Here is a 19,670-nt window from a genome sequence, read left to right on the forward strand (position 1 = left end):
CTTGGATTTGCCTGAAAACATTGCATTTTGGGCCTGTTTGCAGTATGGCAAACAAGAACTACTGATGAAGTGTCTTGGTAAGGGCCTCGGAACCTTTACAGCTTTTGTCAAAGTGGATCTAAGAGTGTCGTAGGATGTTCCCCAGCCTTTCTCATATCACTTTCTGAACCTGTAGAAGATCAGAATAGGTTTATACCTGCTGTCTGTGATCTTAGAGGAGCTTGCAAGGACTGGACCTGTTCCCTCTTTTAACCTAGACAAAGAAGTGTCTCCAATGGTCTGTTGGATGACCTACTGTGTGGCTACCGGGCAACAATAAACTGCAAGGGGCATTTTCCTGGAAGTTCTCAGCTGACCAGTGGCAACTGGACCTCCACTGGACTCTGCTTTTTCCCTCAGTCAGGTACTCCGTGTGTCTCTATGTGTATACCATCATCTCCTGGGGCCCTTAGACATGTATTCAAGTTGCTGGTTAGGGCTTAAAAGAATGTAGGCCCAATTTATATTTAGGCAGGCAGCTCTTTTCTCCTCCAGGGTAATGGAATAAAGTGCTCCATCGCCCTGACCGAGGTCCCACCCCCCTATTGTAGAAATGACCGCCGAGCTTGCATTTATTTCTAAAGCATTAGCAGGAACCACTGTCACAGCTGTTTCAATGTTTTTTGCTGTTTGGATCAGGGCTTAATCAACAGGAAAATGCTTGCATGGCCATGGGAGCATTTAGCAGAGTTCACTGTCCTTCCTGCCAGGGTTTTTCTGATGGTGCCTAGCAGTGAAAACTGACCTCTAATTCCACCCATCTAAATCAGGTAGGCGGAATTTGAGATCCGCCTCCAATTCCCCTTACTCCAGTGTGCTGTCAGAGGGGATTAGTCACGGTGGTTTACGGAGTAGTCTCCACCATGATGAAACTAATGGTCCGTCTACATTTAAATCAGGCGGGCAGACCACTATGTTGTGGGGACGGACACCATTGCCAATGTGACAGAATTCGGACTTTACCAACATATATATTAAGCCTTAATTGAAAAATAAATTCCTTTGACCAGGATGAACCTGGTTAGTTTATGTGACCTGTGTTTCATCGTGATTGCCATAAATCACTCTAGGTCCTGGCCCACCTCCACCACTGTAACTTTGTGCTTTTTGGCTCTATTTTTACCTCACTGTTTAAAAATGTATATCACCAGTTCCTTTGTTGGATTTTGTTTACATTTTGGTGTCTTTATTTTTTAAATTATACTCTATTTTCTTAATTCAGTTTGGAATGTTTATTGTTTTGCATTTTGAATTTATTACTGTTTGGGCTCTGCATAAATACTTTACATATTGCCCTAAAGTAAGCATGTCTGCTTAGTGACATGGCTACCAGGGATTTGACTTCAGGCTAATTTAGTAACACGGATTGTGATTATTCTTTCAAGTGGGCAGTTTCACAAAACAAATGATAATAAGCCAATTTCTTACAGCCCTTAGGACTGCAGTGTTTTTTTTGTATCACCCTTGCAAGGAATACGTTTTGATCTTGCAAAATAAGAGAGGTGGTATTTCTTGCCCAGCCTGGTGAAATGTGCAGGATACCAGATATTGGTTGTGTCACTGACATTTGTAGCTTGTCTTTTCAGTAGCATTTGGCATTGTCATCCATATTATCATGTGGAAGCATCTAGTAGAGGCCGGTTGGTCATTACACCTTTTCCGTTTGTCACTGAGCCACTGGCTAGTGGAGTGGAATCAGGCTCATTATTGGGTCCCTTGCTATTATGTTCATTTTGTAGCTTCCAAATCACCAGGCATTGTTACAGCTACATAGGCCATGCTAAGGTTATCTTTCATCTTGAGTATGATTAACTAAACTCACAACTGCTCTCATATCCATTTGGTATGGTTAGTCAGTGCGAGAACATTAACTTTATCAAGTTAATTAGTGACAAAGACAATTTCCCTAATATTTCTAGCCCAAACACATTGCCTCATCTCATCCCACTGGCCTGTGTGACTGCCCCTTTCCTAGTAAGACACACAATGTTGGGTGCCAAATTCAGTTCAAGCCTCATGCATTTCTCCAAAGCCTTATGCATTTCTCCAAAGCCTTATCTCTGTACCTTGGGTCAGTCAGTGCCAAAAGGGCAGTATGTGTAGTGGTTGTAGCATTTGCCACTGGTCGCCCAGGGTCTCGAGCACAATTTAACTGCAACATGATAACCAAGTTACTCCCTTTGTACACTTGACTCTACAATGGCAATGGGGCGGAGCGGAGAAGGCTTACTCCAGGAGGTAAAGGGGGGGGGGGGGGTGACTCAGTTACAGAATGATTAAATTATGACAAAACGTAAACAGAACGTCCACTCACAGGTGTCTTTTTAAAATCAATATGTATTTTATTTACAGAAAGGCAATTAGTGCAAATAAAATTAGACATGACATTATTCTAAATTCAGTTGTAGTTCTGAACCAATAAGGGGTTATGCTACAAATATCTTGGAGTGTTAGGGCCGGTGTTATACTATGTTAGCTCAGGGCTTAATTAATGCAAGAGGTGTGCACTAACACCCATTTTTGCGGAGTAGGGCTCGCTTCTTGCTATCAGTCTTTGACTCAGGACTAGAAGGAGAAAGGCAGAAATTTAGAAAAAATATGAAAGTAAAGGTGTTGGGGTAACAATGCCAATGTGAGAAAGGAGCAAATGAAAATGAACCTGTAATCATGAGATAAAGATACATAAAGTGTGGGGTGGTTCAAGAGAAGAGGGTGGACATTGATGGAATAAAGAATATGCAGCTTTGCTACTCAGAAACCATCCAATGGTCCTGCAAAATATCTGCCCAATGAACCAATACAACCTCTAAATGCGTCCATTGCAGTGATGCAATAGTAAAAATGGGCACATATTTGTACCTAACTCCAGTGAGGCTTAAGGCCTAGAGTTCTGGGCCCTAGAGTCCTGGGTGGTGAGAAGAATATTGGTGAAAATGACATAGCTCTGGAACACTACTATGTCTACTCAGACAATCCCTATTGGTCCGGAACTGAACAAAAGTACATGAGACCATCTGCTCTTAGTAGGGTGGATGGTCTGATGCTCCTACTCCAATGACCTGAACTCTTTTGGGCAATTGCTATAGGGTTTCCAATGTAGGAGCCAGCTGAGACACCACTGTTGGAAACATGATGGTCCACTTGAATCAAAATAGAGCAAGCAGACTGTTGCTTCGGTGGGATTTGTGGTGTAGCACTCTTTCTGCCAAACTCTAAATCAGACCCATAGACACTAGTGTTGAAACACAGATCCCAGATTCCATACATTTATCAATCTTGGCATTTCTAACAAACAAGAACTTGTATTATGATCCTCAAAGGTAAATATATCTCCTTATCCATATGTGCTGGGAAACAAGTCATAACTTCCCTCTGGGGTACATAAACACCCCTGAACACAGGGACTCAATACACGGTCTGTGGGAATTTCCCAGTGATGGAGAAAATTACTGCATCTTATAGATTTGCAGGGTCAGGACTTAGAGACCATGTGGGATTTATTTATTTGCTTCCTCTCTGGGGAATTTAAAATGTTGACATGCCGTACATATCTAAGGACACTGCAGCTCATATTACATGCTCAATATGGCATTTAGACTGCCCAGGTCTTAGACTAATGGTGTGTCTAGATCCTTCGGATCTTTGCAAAATCCCGTAATCAATTTTAGCTGGGTGTCACTGAGGGTGAGAGGGCGATTTTATTCATTGTTGTTTATGCTATGTTTCGCATAATTTAAACAACTTTGGCAATCGCCATTCCCCACTGACCATTGGTTGTAGAGGGTATATGTTTAAAAGCGCTTGATGCACAATACAAGAGAATTGAACCATAAAAAGGGCCAGATCTTCTTATGGCTGCTTCATGGATCAAGAAGCACATTGTGCAGTATTCTGTGCCATGCACATCCCATAGATACTAAACACCTCTTAAATGCAAGACCCAGTGCAAGAGAAATTAGTAGCTGGCTCATTGCAGTTCTCACTCCTTCAGTTCTCTCATCATTGCTTGGTCCTAGGGCAAATAGGTGCATTAGGGTGGGAATTGGGTGAGGCGTAGACAAGAGGCTATAGACATTGGTGAGACATTGTCCTCCATGCCACCAACAGTCTCTAGCCTCCAATGGTATATTGGTAACAGTGTGTTTTGATTTCTAACTTTATTGTGGCAATACTCTAGAAAGGGCAACTGATTCACAATTGTGTCTGGTCCAATTCCCAGCATTTTCAGGGATTAAAGATTTTCCTGCAGTGATGTCTGCCAACTACTGTACCTTGCTTAGGGTGGTTATACTGGGTTACACTGCTTAAGCTACATTTGAAGATTCTGTCACTTCATGGGGAATTACTTTTGTATAGTCTTCCTCTAACTCAGATCTTCCAATTGAGTTTCAATTCCTGGAGTTGTCCCACAACAGTTTATAGAACAGAAATCACAGTGCAGTCCCACTCTGAAAGCCAAGCCACCACTCCAGTTACTTGTTGACTGTATTTTTGCCTTTGACCATGTACAGCACTTCCGTTTGGCCAGGCTCATGGTATACAAATACCACACACACACATATATACATGACATGCCTCCCTTGTGACTCCTATATAACAATACCCTTCTTTAGTTTAAATATACAGCCCTTCTCCTGTCTATTTTTTTCAATCACATATACTGACCTCTGAGGTAAATATAAAAGCTCTAATTAGTATGCAGATTGTGGAGAATGCATGGAGGCAATGGTTTGCTCTCTGATGTGGAGCCATCTAACTCAGCGGTTTGGTTGGAGATCTCTCCATCTGAGCATGGAATGCAGTCATAGCAGCAGACTCCTTGGCCCTCACGAGTGGATTTTCTGAAGCCCACAGTGCCCATTTCACTACATGAGGACTTTGGGATCTGGAGTAAAAGACAAACATTGCTTGGAATGCAGACATTTATTTGTATAAGAATTGTGTTTATACAGTTATGAAGAGAGAGAAAGGTAAAGCTCAAGCTTTAAAGGGACCCATGATGATTAAATGTTGCATCCCTGTAACAATGGATATCAGGCTTGGAATATATTTTGACTGTGACACAACTCAAACACGCTTTTAACACTTTGCTGACCGGTGCACTAGCGTTAAGGTCTGTCCATGGAAATCAACATGACGTGCAAGTGCTTCTGACACAGCCTCACTAAAATTCCATAGACACAGATTCAACAAGTGTATGACCCCATTACAACCCTCTTTATTTTCTTAAAGCAGCAGCCCAGTATGTGGTTGAGTATGCCCAGCCATACCAGCTCAAAACATAGGTTACTTGTTGTATGAACTCTTTCCAAGCAACATGGTCCCAAATTACAATATATGAGTAATATTATAATATCTGTCCCCATTACTAGAAGCCATCTAAATCCATAATTATGCGATGTTGCCTCGGGCAAAGTGACATTTTAGGGCTGGTGGCATGACTTCTGGAAGTGTTAAATATGTAAGATTCTGCCTCAATTTCCTCAGACTGTAAGAACTCACAGGTATGGTCAGCAAGCACACACTGGTATAATGAAAGGAAAATGTACTTCATTCGCTCATGAAGAGTCCCAGTCAGGTGACTAACACTAGGTAAGACTTGGCCAAGACACTATTTGCAAGATTAGAAAATGATCACCTGAACAGGCATGCAAACCAAGATAACATGGTTTGGTTTCTTGACCTGACAAGAACAACAGACCTCTTCCAATCCAAGAGGATGACATGTTCACTTCAGGTTCAAGGAAGAAAGTGGAAACTAAGACGACAGTATAAAAGGGAGCTATCCATTTTCCGTAGTGCCTGGAAGCCATTCAGTGCTTGTAGCATTTATTGGTAAACTTCCTTTATTTACAGAGTTTGCACCTTACCTCCTTAACAGCACCATGTTTGTGTTTAATCCTTTTCTATTGGTTCCCTTTTAACTTGAACTCACCTGCAACTGAAACTGGCTTGTTTAACCTAATTCCTCTGATGGAACTTGCCCAGTACTTCCTTACTGGTTGCTACTTACAGAGAAACTATGATAGTGAGTGTTTGTTTGTAATCAGAACCTGTTTGCAGTGTCCCCCCACTTTTTGACCCATTTCGACTACTAGGTGCTGTTCTTTTGACTCTGATCGCACCCTGAGCTCTGCTAACCAGACCCAGAGCCTGTGCACTGATTAAAAGTAGATGGTAATTAGGTATAATTACCAATTGGTACTGATAGTCTCCTGTAAGTCCCTAGTATTTAATAAGGGGGATTCAAGCTACCTATAAATCCCTTGCATATAATAGAGAAGGGAGGTTTAGAGGCCCAGTAGATTTCCTGCACTGGAGCATGAACTACTGTGTTGCCTGCTGTCATTTTCAAAGTCAGCCCTGCTTTGCCTACTGCATTTAAAATTAAATTATATGCAAATTTGACTTTAGAATTCAAGGTACTTCCAAAGTATTAACTTACCTTACATTGAAATATAAGTCACCCCATAAGTCTCCCATAGGTGTCCCAGGGGTAGGGTGCCATATAAACTATAAGCAGGGATATACATATGTTTTATATGCCCTGATGAGGCAAAAATTGCCAATTGCATTATCTCCATTGTAGATAATTAGGTCCATAGGCTAAAATTTGAATATTTTATTTAAGTGTAATTATTAACAGGAGCTAGTTGAAAATGTCATTCAAAGACTACAAAATGATAGTTATGATAAATTCAAAAACTTGCCGCTGTTAGATTTATAATAACTATCACAGGAAATTAGTTATTAAACTTTCTTTTCTGTCAGCGAAAATCCAGCTCTCCAGCTGCTCTCTCCTGATTGGCTAGCCTCTGCCAGGTAGAGCCAAGCTGTTTTAATGAGGTGTGAATGAGCATCCTAGAGAGGCAACGGATTTCCTATGGGTGGGGAACAGCAGCTGCAGAAGCAGAAGGAAGGATGAGGGAGGGGTAGCTAAACAGGTCTTCAAGGGAGAATGACTCTTTAAAACAGCACAGGCTCACCATCACATCCAGCACCCCCGGCAAAACAGGAGCCCCTGTAATTAGATTTTTGATAGGGCTGGAAGGGTTGTGTTAGAGACTCTTAGCTATGCCAGTGGATTGGCTTAGCCCACTTTAACCTCCAAGGAGAGACTTTCTTCATTTTGTATTTTGGAAGAATATTGCTTTCTGGGATCAGAATATGCCACTCTTTGGAGGAAGTGATCATACCCCTGGGTGGCACCCTGCATCCCATTAGTCCAGGGTTCCCCCCTGCTTGACTCCCAGGAACACTGTATAAATATGGAACAGCTGCACAGCAACTCAGATCTGCTGCCTGAAACTACAAATAGAAAAAGGACCGCCCTGCTGGAAAACTGACCTGCACCCCAAAGGTCTGCACTCTGAAGGACTGCACCTGCTGCACATTCTGGGACTACAGCCCTAAGGACTTTGTCTTGCTTCAAGAAGGAATAGGACTGGAATCCCTGCATGGTACTGGTTAACAGAGCCCACCTGCATCACCTCCACCAAGAACTCTTCCCATCATGGAGTACGTCCAGTGGACTTTTAAGGATTTGGACAGGTTCATTGTGGGAACAGTCTTCCCAACATCCCAAGGACTTTCTCAGAGATTCTTGACCCCTCATTGGTGTTTTGGATACATTGAACCCACAAGAGGAACTTCATGAAGACGTTCCAGAACTTTGGAGAATTTTTGCAGAAAGCTCCATAAATTGACCTGGTGCATTATTAAGGATGTAGTCCCATACCTTAAGCAAAAAACCAGAGCATCTGAACCCTTGGCTGGTGCTGTGGACCACTTTCCTGCATCAAGAAACACTTCTGGAAGTAAGTGTAAAGAACTCTTGACTTTGTCCTGGTCCAGCACGACCTTCTATTTTTAACTCTTTGAGCTCTGTTTGCGTCTAAGTGATAGCTTTACTTTTAATCTTTCAAAATTCATATCTCTGGTTCCTCACATTGGATATTTGTCATTTTGGTGTCGATTTGTCCATAGAAAAGTAATCTATTTTTTAAATTGGTGTCATATTTTTATTGTGTTTTGTGCCTTATTTATTTAATGTATTGCTGTTTTTTAAATACTTTAGACACCTGTCTTCTAAGTTAAGCCTGCCTGCTCGTTGCCAGCTACCCAGGGTTGAACATGAGATTAATTTATTGGGACGCTAACTGAACCTTCAATGTGTTTGCGGCCATATTGCTATTGGTAAGTCACCACTTATCACTACTAATAAACCACTTGCCAGCAGTGCTTTTTATCATATACATACTGTTGGTGAACTATATTTCAGGAATGGCTTGAGGATGCGTGCAGAATTACTGTTCAGGTTCATGATGGATTGCCAAGCAATGGATCCTACGAGCAATCACCTGAAGACCCTTACTCAAGCTATAGATGAGATCCAAAAGGAATTAAATATATCTACAACAATTGTTCTGGTTACTTCAATGCTCAATCCTAAGTGGCAGGAGCATATCTAGTGCCTATCCAGTGCCTCCTGCATGTAAGGCATCTCATTTTTATCTTGAAGTGCCTCCAATATTTAAAGAAAGGAGAGATTTGGTTAAAACTATGGATTGATCTGATCTCATGTCTGGAGATATGGTTATAAAAACGACATGTCTGCCCATAGTTTCTCTAGCTGGACATTCTGAAATAATATCATTTGTATCATTAATACTCCGGTATTTACAGATATAGTGGGTGCTCCATGACTTAACAAACAGAACCTTATAATAAACTAGAGCGAGGCATCTTTATCTCTTGATCCTGAATTCTGTGAAAACATTTATTTTCCAGTGACTCTAAGAATTTCAGCAACAGCATACACAGAGACATCAGTATGGAATAGAAATTACCTTTGGACTATGATGAATTTGCAAAAGTATTTCTGAAAAGTGGGCTGAAGTTTTACCCCCTAGATGGCATATATAACTCTGCCATTGTTTAGGTCCAATTGGCAAAGGTGCTGTGTGGAAGAATATACACCGTTACTCATAGAGAAGAAAAATAATTACAAATGTACATTGAAGATAACTTGGCAAAAGGATTTCTGTGATACTTGCTTGGTCACAAATCCATTGTGGCAATATCACATGGTAACATGCATCCATGCATAGACTACAGAGAATTAAACACTACTACAATTAGAAATAGATATCTCTTGAGGTTATATTTGTCTCACTAGGCCAATTCAAGAGAGAACAGTGGTTAACCAAGTAGTATTTAAGAGGAGCGCATATTCTGAGGTGCATTAGAGTTTGAGATAAATGGTGCACAGAATTAATTACGACATATGGTCACTATAAATATTTATTAATGGTTATGCAAGGCTCCCACCACTACTTTGCAGCATTTCATCAATGATCTTCTTCAAGATTTATTACATCAATTTGTTGTGGTATGTTTGGATGATATCTTAATATAGATGGTCTCTGTGACTGAACATAGTCAACACATAATAGAGGACTTGTGATGCTTAGAAAATATTGAGTGTATGTTAAACTATCTAAATGCTTGTTTGATGTGAAAAATATTCTATCTTGTCTCAAGGAATTAGCATGTACAGTGAAAACCGAAGCAGTCACGATATTGGTGGATCTTGAATTCAGACTGCTCAGATTCTCATTTTAAAACATGTTTCCCACGGAAGGCCTTTTCTATTTGTTGTGAATTGTACTGCCAGCGCTATATGGTGATACCTCTCTTGTTTACATACGGATGTTTGTAACTTTGTTAATGTTGTTTCCTAGAACGCTAACGTTAATTGAGTTATGTGGTTTGCGTATCTTATGCACAGTATGTGCTGCTTGATATATACTTAAAATATAATAAAGGAATTTAAAGAAATTTGAAGCGGTCATATAATGGACTGTATCTAAAAATATCAAGGAGATTAAGGGGCTTATGTACAAAAGAATGACAGAGTGCGGCGTTAAGCAAAACTTGCTAACGCCATGATCCCCCATTCTGAAAAAAATGGGGATGCATCATATTTACAAAGATACGGTGCACCTCTGCATTTCCCCTGGTGCTGGCACTAAATTAAGCTGCACGCGCCAATGCAGGCACCTTCACCAGCCTTTTGGCTGGTCTGTAGTAACGATTCAATATTGTTTTAGAATGCTGGGCCTTCAATCCTGCAGGTAATACTACCTTCTGGCCCATCTCTATAGATTTCCTCAAGTTGGACCATTCTACTGCTAGTTTTCTCTCCCAGTTGACCTCTTGCTTAACAAGGTCGTCTGGTAAAAAATCTAACATAATTTATATAGATTTGTCTAATTTTTCCCACCACAAAGCGACTTATCTGATCCAATAGCAGTACTCTCTCCATATCAATTTCATCCCTGTCTAATTTTGACACTAAGTCCATTATTTACAGATATTTATAGAAAGTCTGTTCCGTCAGCTAAAATGTTATTTGGAGTTCCTCAAATGTATGTATTTGATCTGAAATAAATAAATCATCCATGCTCTCAATTCCAGCTTTTTACCAGAAGAGACAGCATTTGTTGTGAAATATACGTGGGAGTATTGTTTTGCACCAAAGATGGATATAGTAGTTATAGCGACCTATTTTGAATTTTGACTTTAGATATGCCGAGATCTTATGTGTGAATAATGCCACCGAAAATGTTATTTTCTTAAATAGCTTGGCTTTACGATCCTTAAAACTCAACCTTTTGCTTCTTCTCCCAATGCTAACTCATATATAGAATCCTCAAGCCCTCCATCATTAGTTTCCCTGCCTGTGATTAAAATCCCATGTGCTGTAGAAACGCTGCCCAATAATAAAATCTACAATTCAACACTGTCCAGCTTCCTCTTGCCCTTAGAAGCATTACAAATGTTAGTATTCTCCTGGCCCTTTTGTATGCCCAAATAAAACTACTACAGATCGCCTCCATCTTGTTGAACTATTGTCATTCATTTTCTAGTGGGATAGCCTTAAAAGAGTAAAGAACCTTAGGCAGAAGCTGCTTTTTTAGGTTTCGCGCCTAGCAATGCAGTGCGCAGCACTGCTCGCGCAGGCAAGAGTCCTTTTGTGGAGGGATTCAAAATGGACCCTGGAATCGCACACGCTCGTGCATGTGCGATTCCTTTTGGTCCACGGTATTGGCGTTTGCGGTCATCTTTTTCAGAAAGACAGTACGCAATAGGCCAAAGCCGGTTACGTTGCTCCGCCCATGGCCTATCGGTGTCTGTTACCCGCACGCCGACATCTGTTTTCAATTATCGTGCCCAGACACGGGCGCGAGAATTCAAAACAGATCGCTCGCTGTGGCGCGTGCGCACCACTCGTTCTTCTTCTCAGAGTTGTTATGCTGGGCTCTTTATTTTCTGTTTTTTTCCTCTTAGCAGGCAGAGGCGCGGGCTTCTCCGCGCACATTATAGTCGCAGGTTTGCACTAAAGGGCAACAAGCACACTTGCAGGTATGCAGTTTACTTGTTTATTTTGAGGGATTTATACACAGTACAGTTCCTCTAACATACGTTGTCAGTAAAGTAATTGTTCTCTTCCAAGGGCCCCCGAGATTCTTTCTTTGACTTAATTGGGCTTTCTACCAGGTTTCACTGGTGATCATATCTGTGCCGGTTAGGACAAGCTTGTTCTCCATGTAGCTGCCCTACAGTGATTCTGCCCTTCTCACGTGGCATGCCATCAGATAACTGTGACGTATTCCCCGCAGACCTGATGTTTTTTGGCTGTGAGTGTGTAAGAGCGCCTCCGTCCTAGGTCCTTAGAGCAGGGGGGTCTGTATTAGTGCTTGCCAGTTCTGAGTGTGGACGGGCCTTTGTGTAGAGTTTTTAGCCTTTCTCTGGCCGCAGTAGAAATGGGCACTGGAGTGACCTCTGGTGGTAGGCCACAATGAAAACTACCCGCCCACGAATTGGCAATCTTGTTAGTCTGAAAGAAACACTACAAGAACCACCACATCTCTCCTTGCCTTCCATTAACTATTACTCCATACAATTAAAGTGTCAAATCCGTCCTCTAATAAAGTAACCCTATGTTTGATTTTTTGTAATGAAACGGAGATAATTATCTGTTATTTTTCTCTGAGTTGATTTCGAATGTAAAGTGCAGTATCGCTGATAGCGTAATGGCCAGCTTAATTTTCTAGAACCGCATAAACATGTCAGTTTGAGTGTAAATTTCACATTCATTTGGACTAGTATTTTCAGAATAAGGGGTGGAGTTTGGTAGGAAATTAACCGGAAACCCCTGTGAACGATTTACGTTCACATTATATAGAAACATTAACAATGTAAAAAGGAAAACATTCAAAGAGTGCGTCTGCAACACTCGGGAGGAACCTGCATTTTATCTAAGTAAACTTGGTTCAACAAGCAGGGTCGTGTGACATTTTTTCTCACTGCTAAGAGAAGAGAGGGGCCGGACATTGCCTTACATACGTGTGGCAATGAAAGTGGTCTACTGTGGAACTTGATGTCTGTCATTGAAGTACTGGGCCCTTGAAAGCTGCCCTAACAATGTACCTCGCTCCTATTATGTAGCGTTCCATTTTATCTCGTTGTTGGGGCACACAAGGAGAGCTGTGCCTGTGGACAGCCTCTTTGACCTGCATTACATTAGTGTAGAGCGCCTCAGCCCTGATCTCCTGATCCAGGGCCGGATCCCTCTCTCTTGCAGAGCTCCCCATTTCTAATATAGATGCCCAGCACTGGAAACACATAGCGAGTTCTTATTGTGCACCTCAGTCCTGACCTCTTCATCCAGTACTCGAAGCCCGCCTACGGTAAGGAAGTCTTCAGACAACTCTGCCAGAACCCCTCACTCATGACTTTGACCACAGCTCGGTATGCTAGTACTTCAGTCACATACTGCTCTTTCAGTGTACCTCATTTCGCACCTGTATCGTTTACTGTTGTACAGATTAGAACCCTTTATCGCTGCTGTGCAGTGCAACTCTGTCTTGATCGCTTTCTTTCTCTTATCATATATAGCCTTCTCTTCTCATATACAGCTGTCGCAACCTATTCGGTAGTAAGACCAAAAAATACTGTTTCTTCAAAGTTTGAGGAACATGCATTTTAAGCCTTGCTAGCAAACTGGTAGCATTCTTAAAATAGCGCTTCGAAGTAGGCTCTTCCAAATTTTAGAGTTAGAAAGGGAGGCGTTGGCCTATGTATTCGTCAGCCTTCACAGTTCATCAGCCAGATATGCAGTCCCTCTGAAAGTTCTTAGAGGCAGAATACTCAGTGGGGCTTATTGTTTATTCCTCTCTTGGAATGAAGAGTAGATCCTTCATCGGCCTCCTTTCCACTTCACAGGCTCTTGGTATTTTGGGTGTGGCAGAAAAAATATTTCCTTTCACTTACTCCCTTTATCTTCTCGACACTTAAAAAGACAGGTTGTAATCAGGCTGCCATTTGAAGGTTAGAACTGATGTCTATTTGGTCTACTCTAGGAAAATGTCATTCAGTCGCAGCTATCTTGACTCATCTGTGCGTCTGTCTGTCTCTGCCAGCCTAAAGGTATTGCTTCTTGGGCAACTAGTGTTTTGTAGTCCCACCCAACATTACAGTTTCACCCATACTGGGCGCTCACAAAAAGTGAGTGTGAGACAAACCTTTTCAGCAAGAATTCTGAAAATAAATCACCAGAGAAAATTACTGTAGCCACTTCCAGATTTCCTGAGCTCAGTTTTTATTTTGTTGAATTTTAACTGTAGATTTCTCTGCAGTTTGGTAAAATTGCAACGCAACTCCTCCAGTTTGATTTTTTAATATAGTTTAGTTAAAAATCTACCTTTGATCGTTTACTTTTTGCAAACTTTTTCCTGCAGCGCAATCGGTGTGCTGGCCATAGGCTAGGGTACAGAGAGAGATCCCTGTGTGCATGAACCAGTCGTGCTTCTTGGCGCTGCACATGTCCGTGTTCTTGGTGGGCACTCCCACACCCTCTGGATGCCCCCCGTGCCCCTTCCAACTGCTGTCTCCATAATGGCCCTGCCTTAAACTCTCACTGCCGTACTCTTTTCCCCTTTTCTGCCTCAAGCATTTGTTTTTCCACTTGAGCCGTGCAACAAATCCAATTACTACAATTATCCGTTGGATGGATTGTGCGGAGTGTGTGCTTGGGGGGCAGCTTTATCAGCCCCTTCCCCCGTGGGTGTCCATCAGCCTCGCCTGCACAGAATGGTATCCCTGCAGATCCGCTCGAAAAGGTCTGTTCACTCTACGGAGTTTTCCACCTGTTCCTCCAGCCCGCTCCCCCCTGCCCCTCCCGTCCCCAGTGAATGGGCTGGGGGGTCAGGAGGCGCTTGCCAAATAAGTGGGCGATGCTGTTTCCGCTGCCTCGCAGCACCTTGTTTTGTTAAGGCATCATAAAAGTCAAGTAGCAATGGCTTTCTCTTTTGGCATGGGTTTGCTTCAGTTTTATAGGACCTCAAGAAAAAGAGATGGTATCTCCTCAATTAAATTATATTCCTCTAAAATCCCTGCAATTACACTCTATGCCGTTGAACCCTTACTTCTAAAACCCATCAAAGTTGAATAAAGTAGCGTATGCTTTAGAAATCAAACTTAAATTGGCAAAGTTCTACTTTGGTTGTGAGCTTAAGATTAGGACTGGTGATGCATTATTTTTAACCCTCTTCTCAGCTTCTTCATTGATTAACAAAGATAATTTGGGATGAACATTTTAATAATAGTGAAGTAAAATATTAATTCACCAAACTGTCCTGCTTCTGGTTGAAGACATTAGAAACAAAAAAAATAAATATATTAAACCAAACTAATACAATCCATAAACAAGCATTTGCAATGCAATAGGTCTCGCATTTACGCGAGTTTGAGCTATTGACCTTGCAAATGACAATGCCTTTTATTTTTGTTTTTGTTTTTAAAACATAAATGAAAGGTATGTCATTTACAAAACTAATAGCTAAACTCGTGTAAATGCGAGACCTATTGCATTGCAAATGCTTGTTATTACATTACAGAGACCTAGTAAGATTAGGTGTGGGTTTGTAATCTGAGCCAAATACTTTTGCTCTTGGTTAGCATAGAGGAAAGATTCAATAACACAATGTTTTCCACTTTGACCATTAAGGTGGCACCCAAGTATGTCACACTTACAACTTTAGTAATTTTTTATATGAATTTTTCAATTGGCAAAAAGTTGAGTCTTGCTCCTATTCAAGTGATAGCCTGCAATTTTCCTCAACTTTTCTGCCTCACCTTCCACCTCTCTTAAAGCCCCTATAGGATCTGGTGCTACTAGTGAGATATCATCACCAAATGCCAACACTTTAGTTTTTAATCTGTTTACTACACTTAACTGATTACAACATTCTCCTCCAGCCTTCTTATCAATGGATCTATATATAGGGCACATAAGAGGGGTGAGCACCTACATCGGTGCCTTGTCACCCACTTAATCTCGATTTTCCTCGATTCCCTCCCCATTATTTACAACCTTTCTCTTGGTTTACGATATAATGCTGGAATAGTTGTGGTAAAGTCAGGGCCTATCCCTTTCTTCCTGTGTGCTAGTCCTAGATAATCCCATGCCACCAAATCAAAGGACTTTTCAGCGTTGAGGAGAATCATGGCCATAGGATTATCTGATGCCTCAGCTATATCAAACAACGTGATTGCCCGTCTAACACGGTCAGTAGTTCCTAGCCCCAGTATAAAGCCATGATGCCAGGGAGAAACCAATTTACCTTTAACCCTGCTAGGTACATCGCAAGTATCTTAGAATATATTTTCACATCACTATTGATCAGTGATATAGAGGGGGTTTTCCCTTTTATTTTTTAAAGACCTCAATATTAGTCACTGTCCATGAGGGTGGGGCTGGGAGACCTCGAAGGGCTTTAATGAAGGTGTTGACCAGATTCCCCTCCAATATGGAAAAAAAGTCTGTTAAAATTCCAACTATATCTTTTCTGGCCTTGCGTCCTTTTCCTTTGTTAGAGAGAAGAGTGCTAATTTAATATCTTCCAGGTTTATTGGGGCATCCAAACTGCCTGTTTCTCTGCATCTACCCCCACTCTATTGACTATATCTAGCTACTATTGCTCAATGTCTGCCAAATGGAGGATCTCCTGAGCTCAATTCAGTGTTTCATAATACTGCTTGAATACATTTACAATTGCTCCCAACGTGCTATCTGCCTGCTCTGTCTTATATGTGATGGCGTTAATTTTACTGGATATCTTCCTCTGATGTGTACACAATGCCAGTAGCCTACCAACACTCTTACTTTATTCGTAACTTCTGAGGTTGGTACTTTTCTGCTATCTTCTGTGTTTACGGGTTATTAATACTTGCCTGAATGGCAGAAATCTTTTAGAGGACTCCCTGCCCTGCCTGTCCTTCCACTATGTGCTTAACAAGCTGGGCTTCCAATTCACCTATTTCTTTAAACAGTACATTGATTTTCCGATCCTGTACCCTTTGCATATGTAAGCTAAAGCTCAGCATCTTCCCCAAGATTCCATCTTTTAATAAATCTCAAATAACGCCAATTGATGTGCTCCCCTGTTATTTTCCATAAGGTCTGTTATCCACTGATTCATGAGTACAATATATTCCAGATTGAAAAGGAACCCCCATCAAAAGACCAAGAGTGAAAATGTGCTAGGGTAGCTGCTACTTGAAGCTCTATTGGTGGGTTATGGTCTTAAAATATCATTGGATGTCCCTCAATGGAAGCCTCCCTGTGTAGCCCGGCAGAGACCAGGAAGTTATTGAGTTGAGCAAATTTATTTTGTGAGTGTGAAAAATACATATAGTCTGTGTCTGGTGCCTTCTGCTTGTCTCACACATTCATAAAACCGTGATTACTCATGAGCTCTTGCATTGCGATATATATCTTAAGCTTCTTCCCTCAGTCCCAGTTGCTGGCAACCCCTGGATGAAGTCTAGATGAATATTCAGTCCCCACAAACTATAAGCAGTGTAGGCCATGAGGCCCGCTCAACATCCAGGTATTCCATAACGGCTGGCTCATATAGATTAGAACTGCAGATGGAACAAATTGTTCAGCCTACCCCAGCCACATGATATTCAGCCATTGGCTAGCTCCCCAATTTATCCACGAGTTTATGTTTCACCTCAAAGGCATTTTTAAGTGCCAAAATGAATACTTCCCTCATAATGGTCCCCTGAATGGTGTGCCCCAGAAGTGCATATCCCAAGGTTTCAAGTATCTCCCTTCTCACCCCTATATATGTGACTATTGTAAACATACTATGTCTGCACTCTGCCACCTTGACCCATTTAACCCAATTGTTCAAACTAGATACATTAGCTGTACCTATATGCAGCTTCCTTGTTTGTGCCATTCAGGTATTTAATGGATTCCTTGCATACTTTTTGGTACCAGCATTTATTCATTATCCTCACATTTTATATCTACTTCATAAACCATACCTTGGGCAAAATTTGAAGGCCAGCCCTTGTCTTTCCTAGAATTCACGCTCACATGCTCTGTGTTGCTCCTCCTTCTTAAATCCCCCCTTACCCTGACCCTCCCTTCACCACCCTCTTCACCACCCTCTTGGTGACCCCCCTTATACCCTTCAAACCCTTTCTCTCTCACCTCCTCCCCCTTCCTCCCACGTAACGCTTTCAGACCTAGAATGGTCTTGTGAGATGATTTGTGTACCCCCCTTCCTCCCGAGCAGAACCCTTCTGTGTAATACAGACACAACTTGAGGCCTCATGATCATGGTGAACAACCATTACAACGCAACTTTTACAACGCACTGCCATTACAACGAAACTGGTACAACGCAAATGCTGTAACAACGCATGCCATTACAACGCAAGTCTTTACATCGACTTGCACTAGATGGCGTGCTAACATTAAAAATAGTGTAGTTTACTATCCAAAGACCTTCCCTACTGCAACGTGGACTGGAGTTAGAATAGTAAATTACCCTTTTTTAATGTTAGCACGCCATCTACTGCAAGTCGATGTAAAGACTTGCGTTGTAAAGACTTGCGTTGTCACAGCATTTGCGTTGTAAAAAATTCGTTGTAACAGCATGCGTTGTAAAAGCATGCGTTGTAACATCATACATCCCATGATCATTCATAATATAACTCATTGAGTGACTGCACAGTCTAAAACACATTCCTGTCATCATAGACTCTCCAAATATTCCTTTGCCTTGATTTCAGAACTGAATGCCCATGTTCTATTGCCTTATATTATCTTGAGCCTTGCAGGATTCCTCAAATAGACTTCTGGGCCCTTATGCTGAAATGTTTTTATTAATTCCCTCAACATCCATTGTCTTTCTACTGTGGTGTGACAGAAATCAGGATTTGCGAAGAAAGTGTGACCATCCACAAAACATTTGGAGGTGGGGCATGCCTTTTTAAAGATCAACTGTCTTAGTAGGTAGTTGCCAAAAAAGACCAAAATGGCCCTAGGTTTTATGCTGGCAGTAGCATTTTGCTGATCTAGACATTTCGCCATAAGGGGTAACCTGCGAGGTATCTAAATGTCATGGTCCCAGCTAAGGAAAAGCACTCTGGAGTAGCTTAATCACAAATTCTCTGAAATTGCTAAACCCTGCACCCTCTTCCACCCCTAAAATTCTTAAGCTATTGCGGTGTTGCCGACTTTAATAAACCTTCTAATTTCCACTGAGTATCTACTAGTTGTGCCTCATATGCTCCCGATTGATTCTTTATTGTGGTAAGCCCTGAATCCAAAGCTGCCACTCATCTGTCCACTGCTGATATCCTCTCTGCAATCTCCTACCAGATGTTTGATATTCTCCTTATAGCCCTCTGAAGCTTTCTAGTAGTCACATATGTTTTTTTATTATCTGAGTAAGTCTCTTCCTGGTGCAACATAATGCCACAATATATGGCTTCACGGGTATGTTGTTCATTCGCTCTTCACTGAGGCTGCTAGATATTATCTTGGGGTGCAGGCAATGCCTTCGAAGGCATGTTGAATGGTAGCATAGTCCCACTCAGACCTCCAGTGCCTGGCTTTCTGCTTTCCTTGTTAAGGCCACGATGCTTATGTACAGTTGCCCATGTGTGCTTTCCCTCCACTCCTTCCTGAGCAGCTGCACTCAACTTGCTAAATGAGCAGCTCAGAGAGCCTTCCTCTAGTATGTCTGATTTGCTACTTGAATCCTTCGACCGCTACAACAGCAGTTAGAAGAAACACTCAGTGACATCCACAGCGTCTGTTCCATGCTTTCATTAGTAATAATTCCTCGCTCCTTCCTTTAATTCCCCCTCCTTATTTTAGGCCGACGGGTGTGTTGTCCCCCAGGAATATCATCGGCTGGGGGGGCCTGTTCCTACTGCTCACTCACTACATGCTATGTAGTCCGGGTTTTTGAGTCACTCTTGAGCATGCTGGAGTGGCCCCTTTCATGGATGACAGAGGCAAGGGTAATTTGATTGCAGTTTGGGGCAGGGCTAATGCATTTTAGTCAGTATATACAGTGCCCTTGGAGAATTTGCCCCCCACCAGCTATAGCATCATTCTTTCCCCCTTGTTAGAAATGTGGTTTCTGGTTGACAGAAGTATGTACCCTGTCCAAGCAGGAACCCCAATCCTAGTCAGGGTAAGTCATAACACAGCCTAAATTATCCTGTGCTCACCCTCTGGTAGCTTGGCACAGAGC

General features: G+C 41.8%; 1 protein-coding gene across 1 annotated transcript in view; it reads right to left on the reverse strand.

The window, feature by feature from the left end:
- LOC146780140 (vomeronasal type-2 receptor 26-like) overlaps nt 1–19,670 on the reverse strand; it is a 139,558-nt gene that overhangs the window by 1,053 nt on the left and 118,835 nt on the right. The window lies entirely within an intron of this gene.

The sequence above is a fragment of the Triturus cristatus genome, chromosome 12 (assembly GCF_964204655.1).
Source record: "Triturus cristatus chromosome 12, aTriCri1.1, whole genome shotgun sequence".
NCBI classification, from domain to species: Eukaryota; Metazoa; Chordata; class Amphibia; order Caudata; family Salamandridae; genus Triturus; species Triturus cristatus.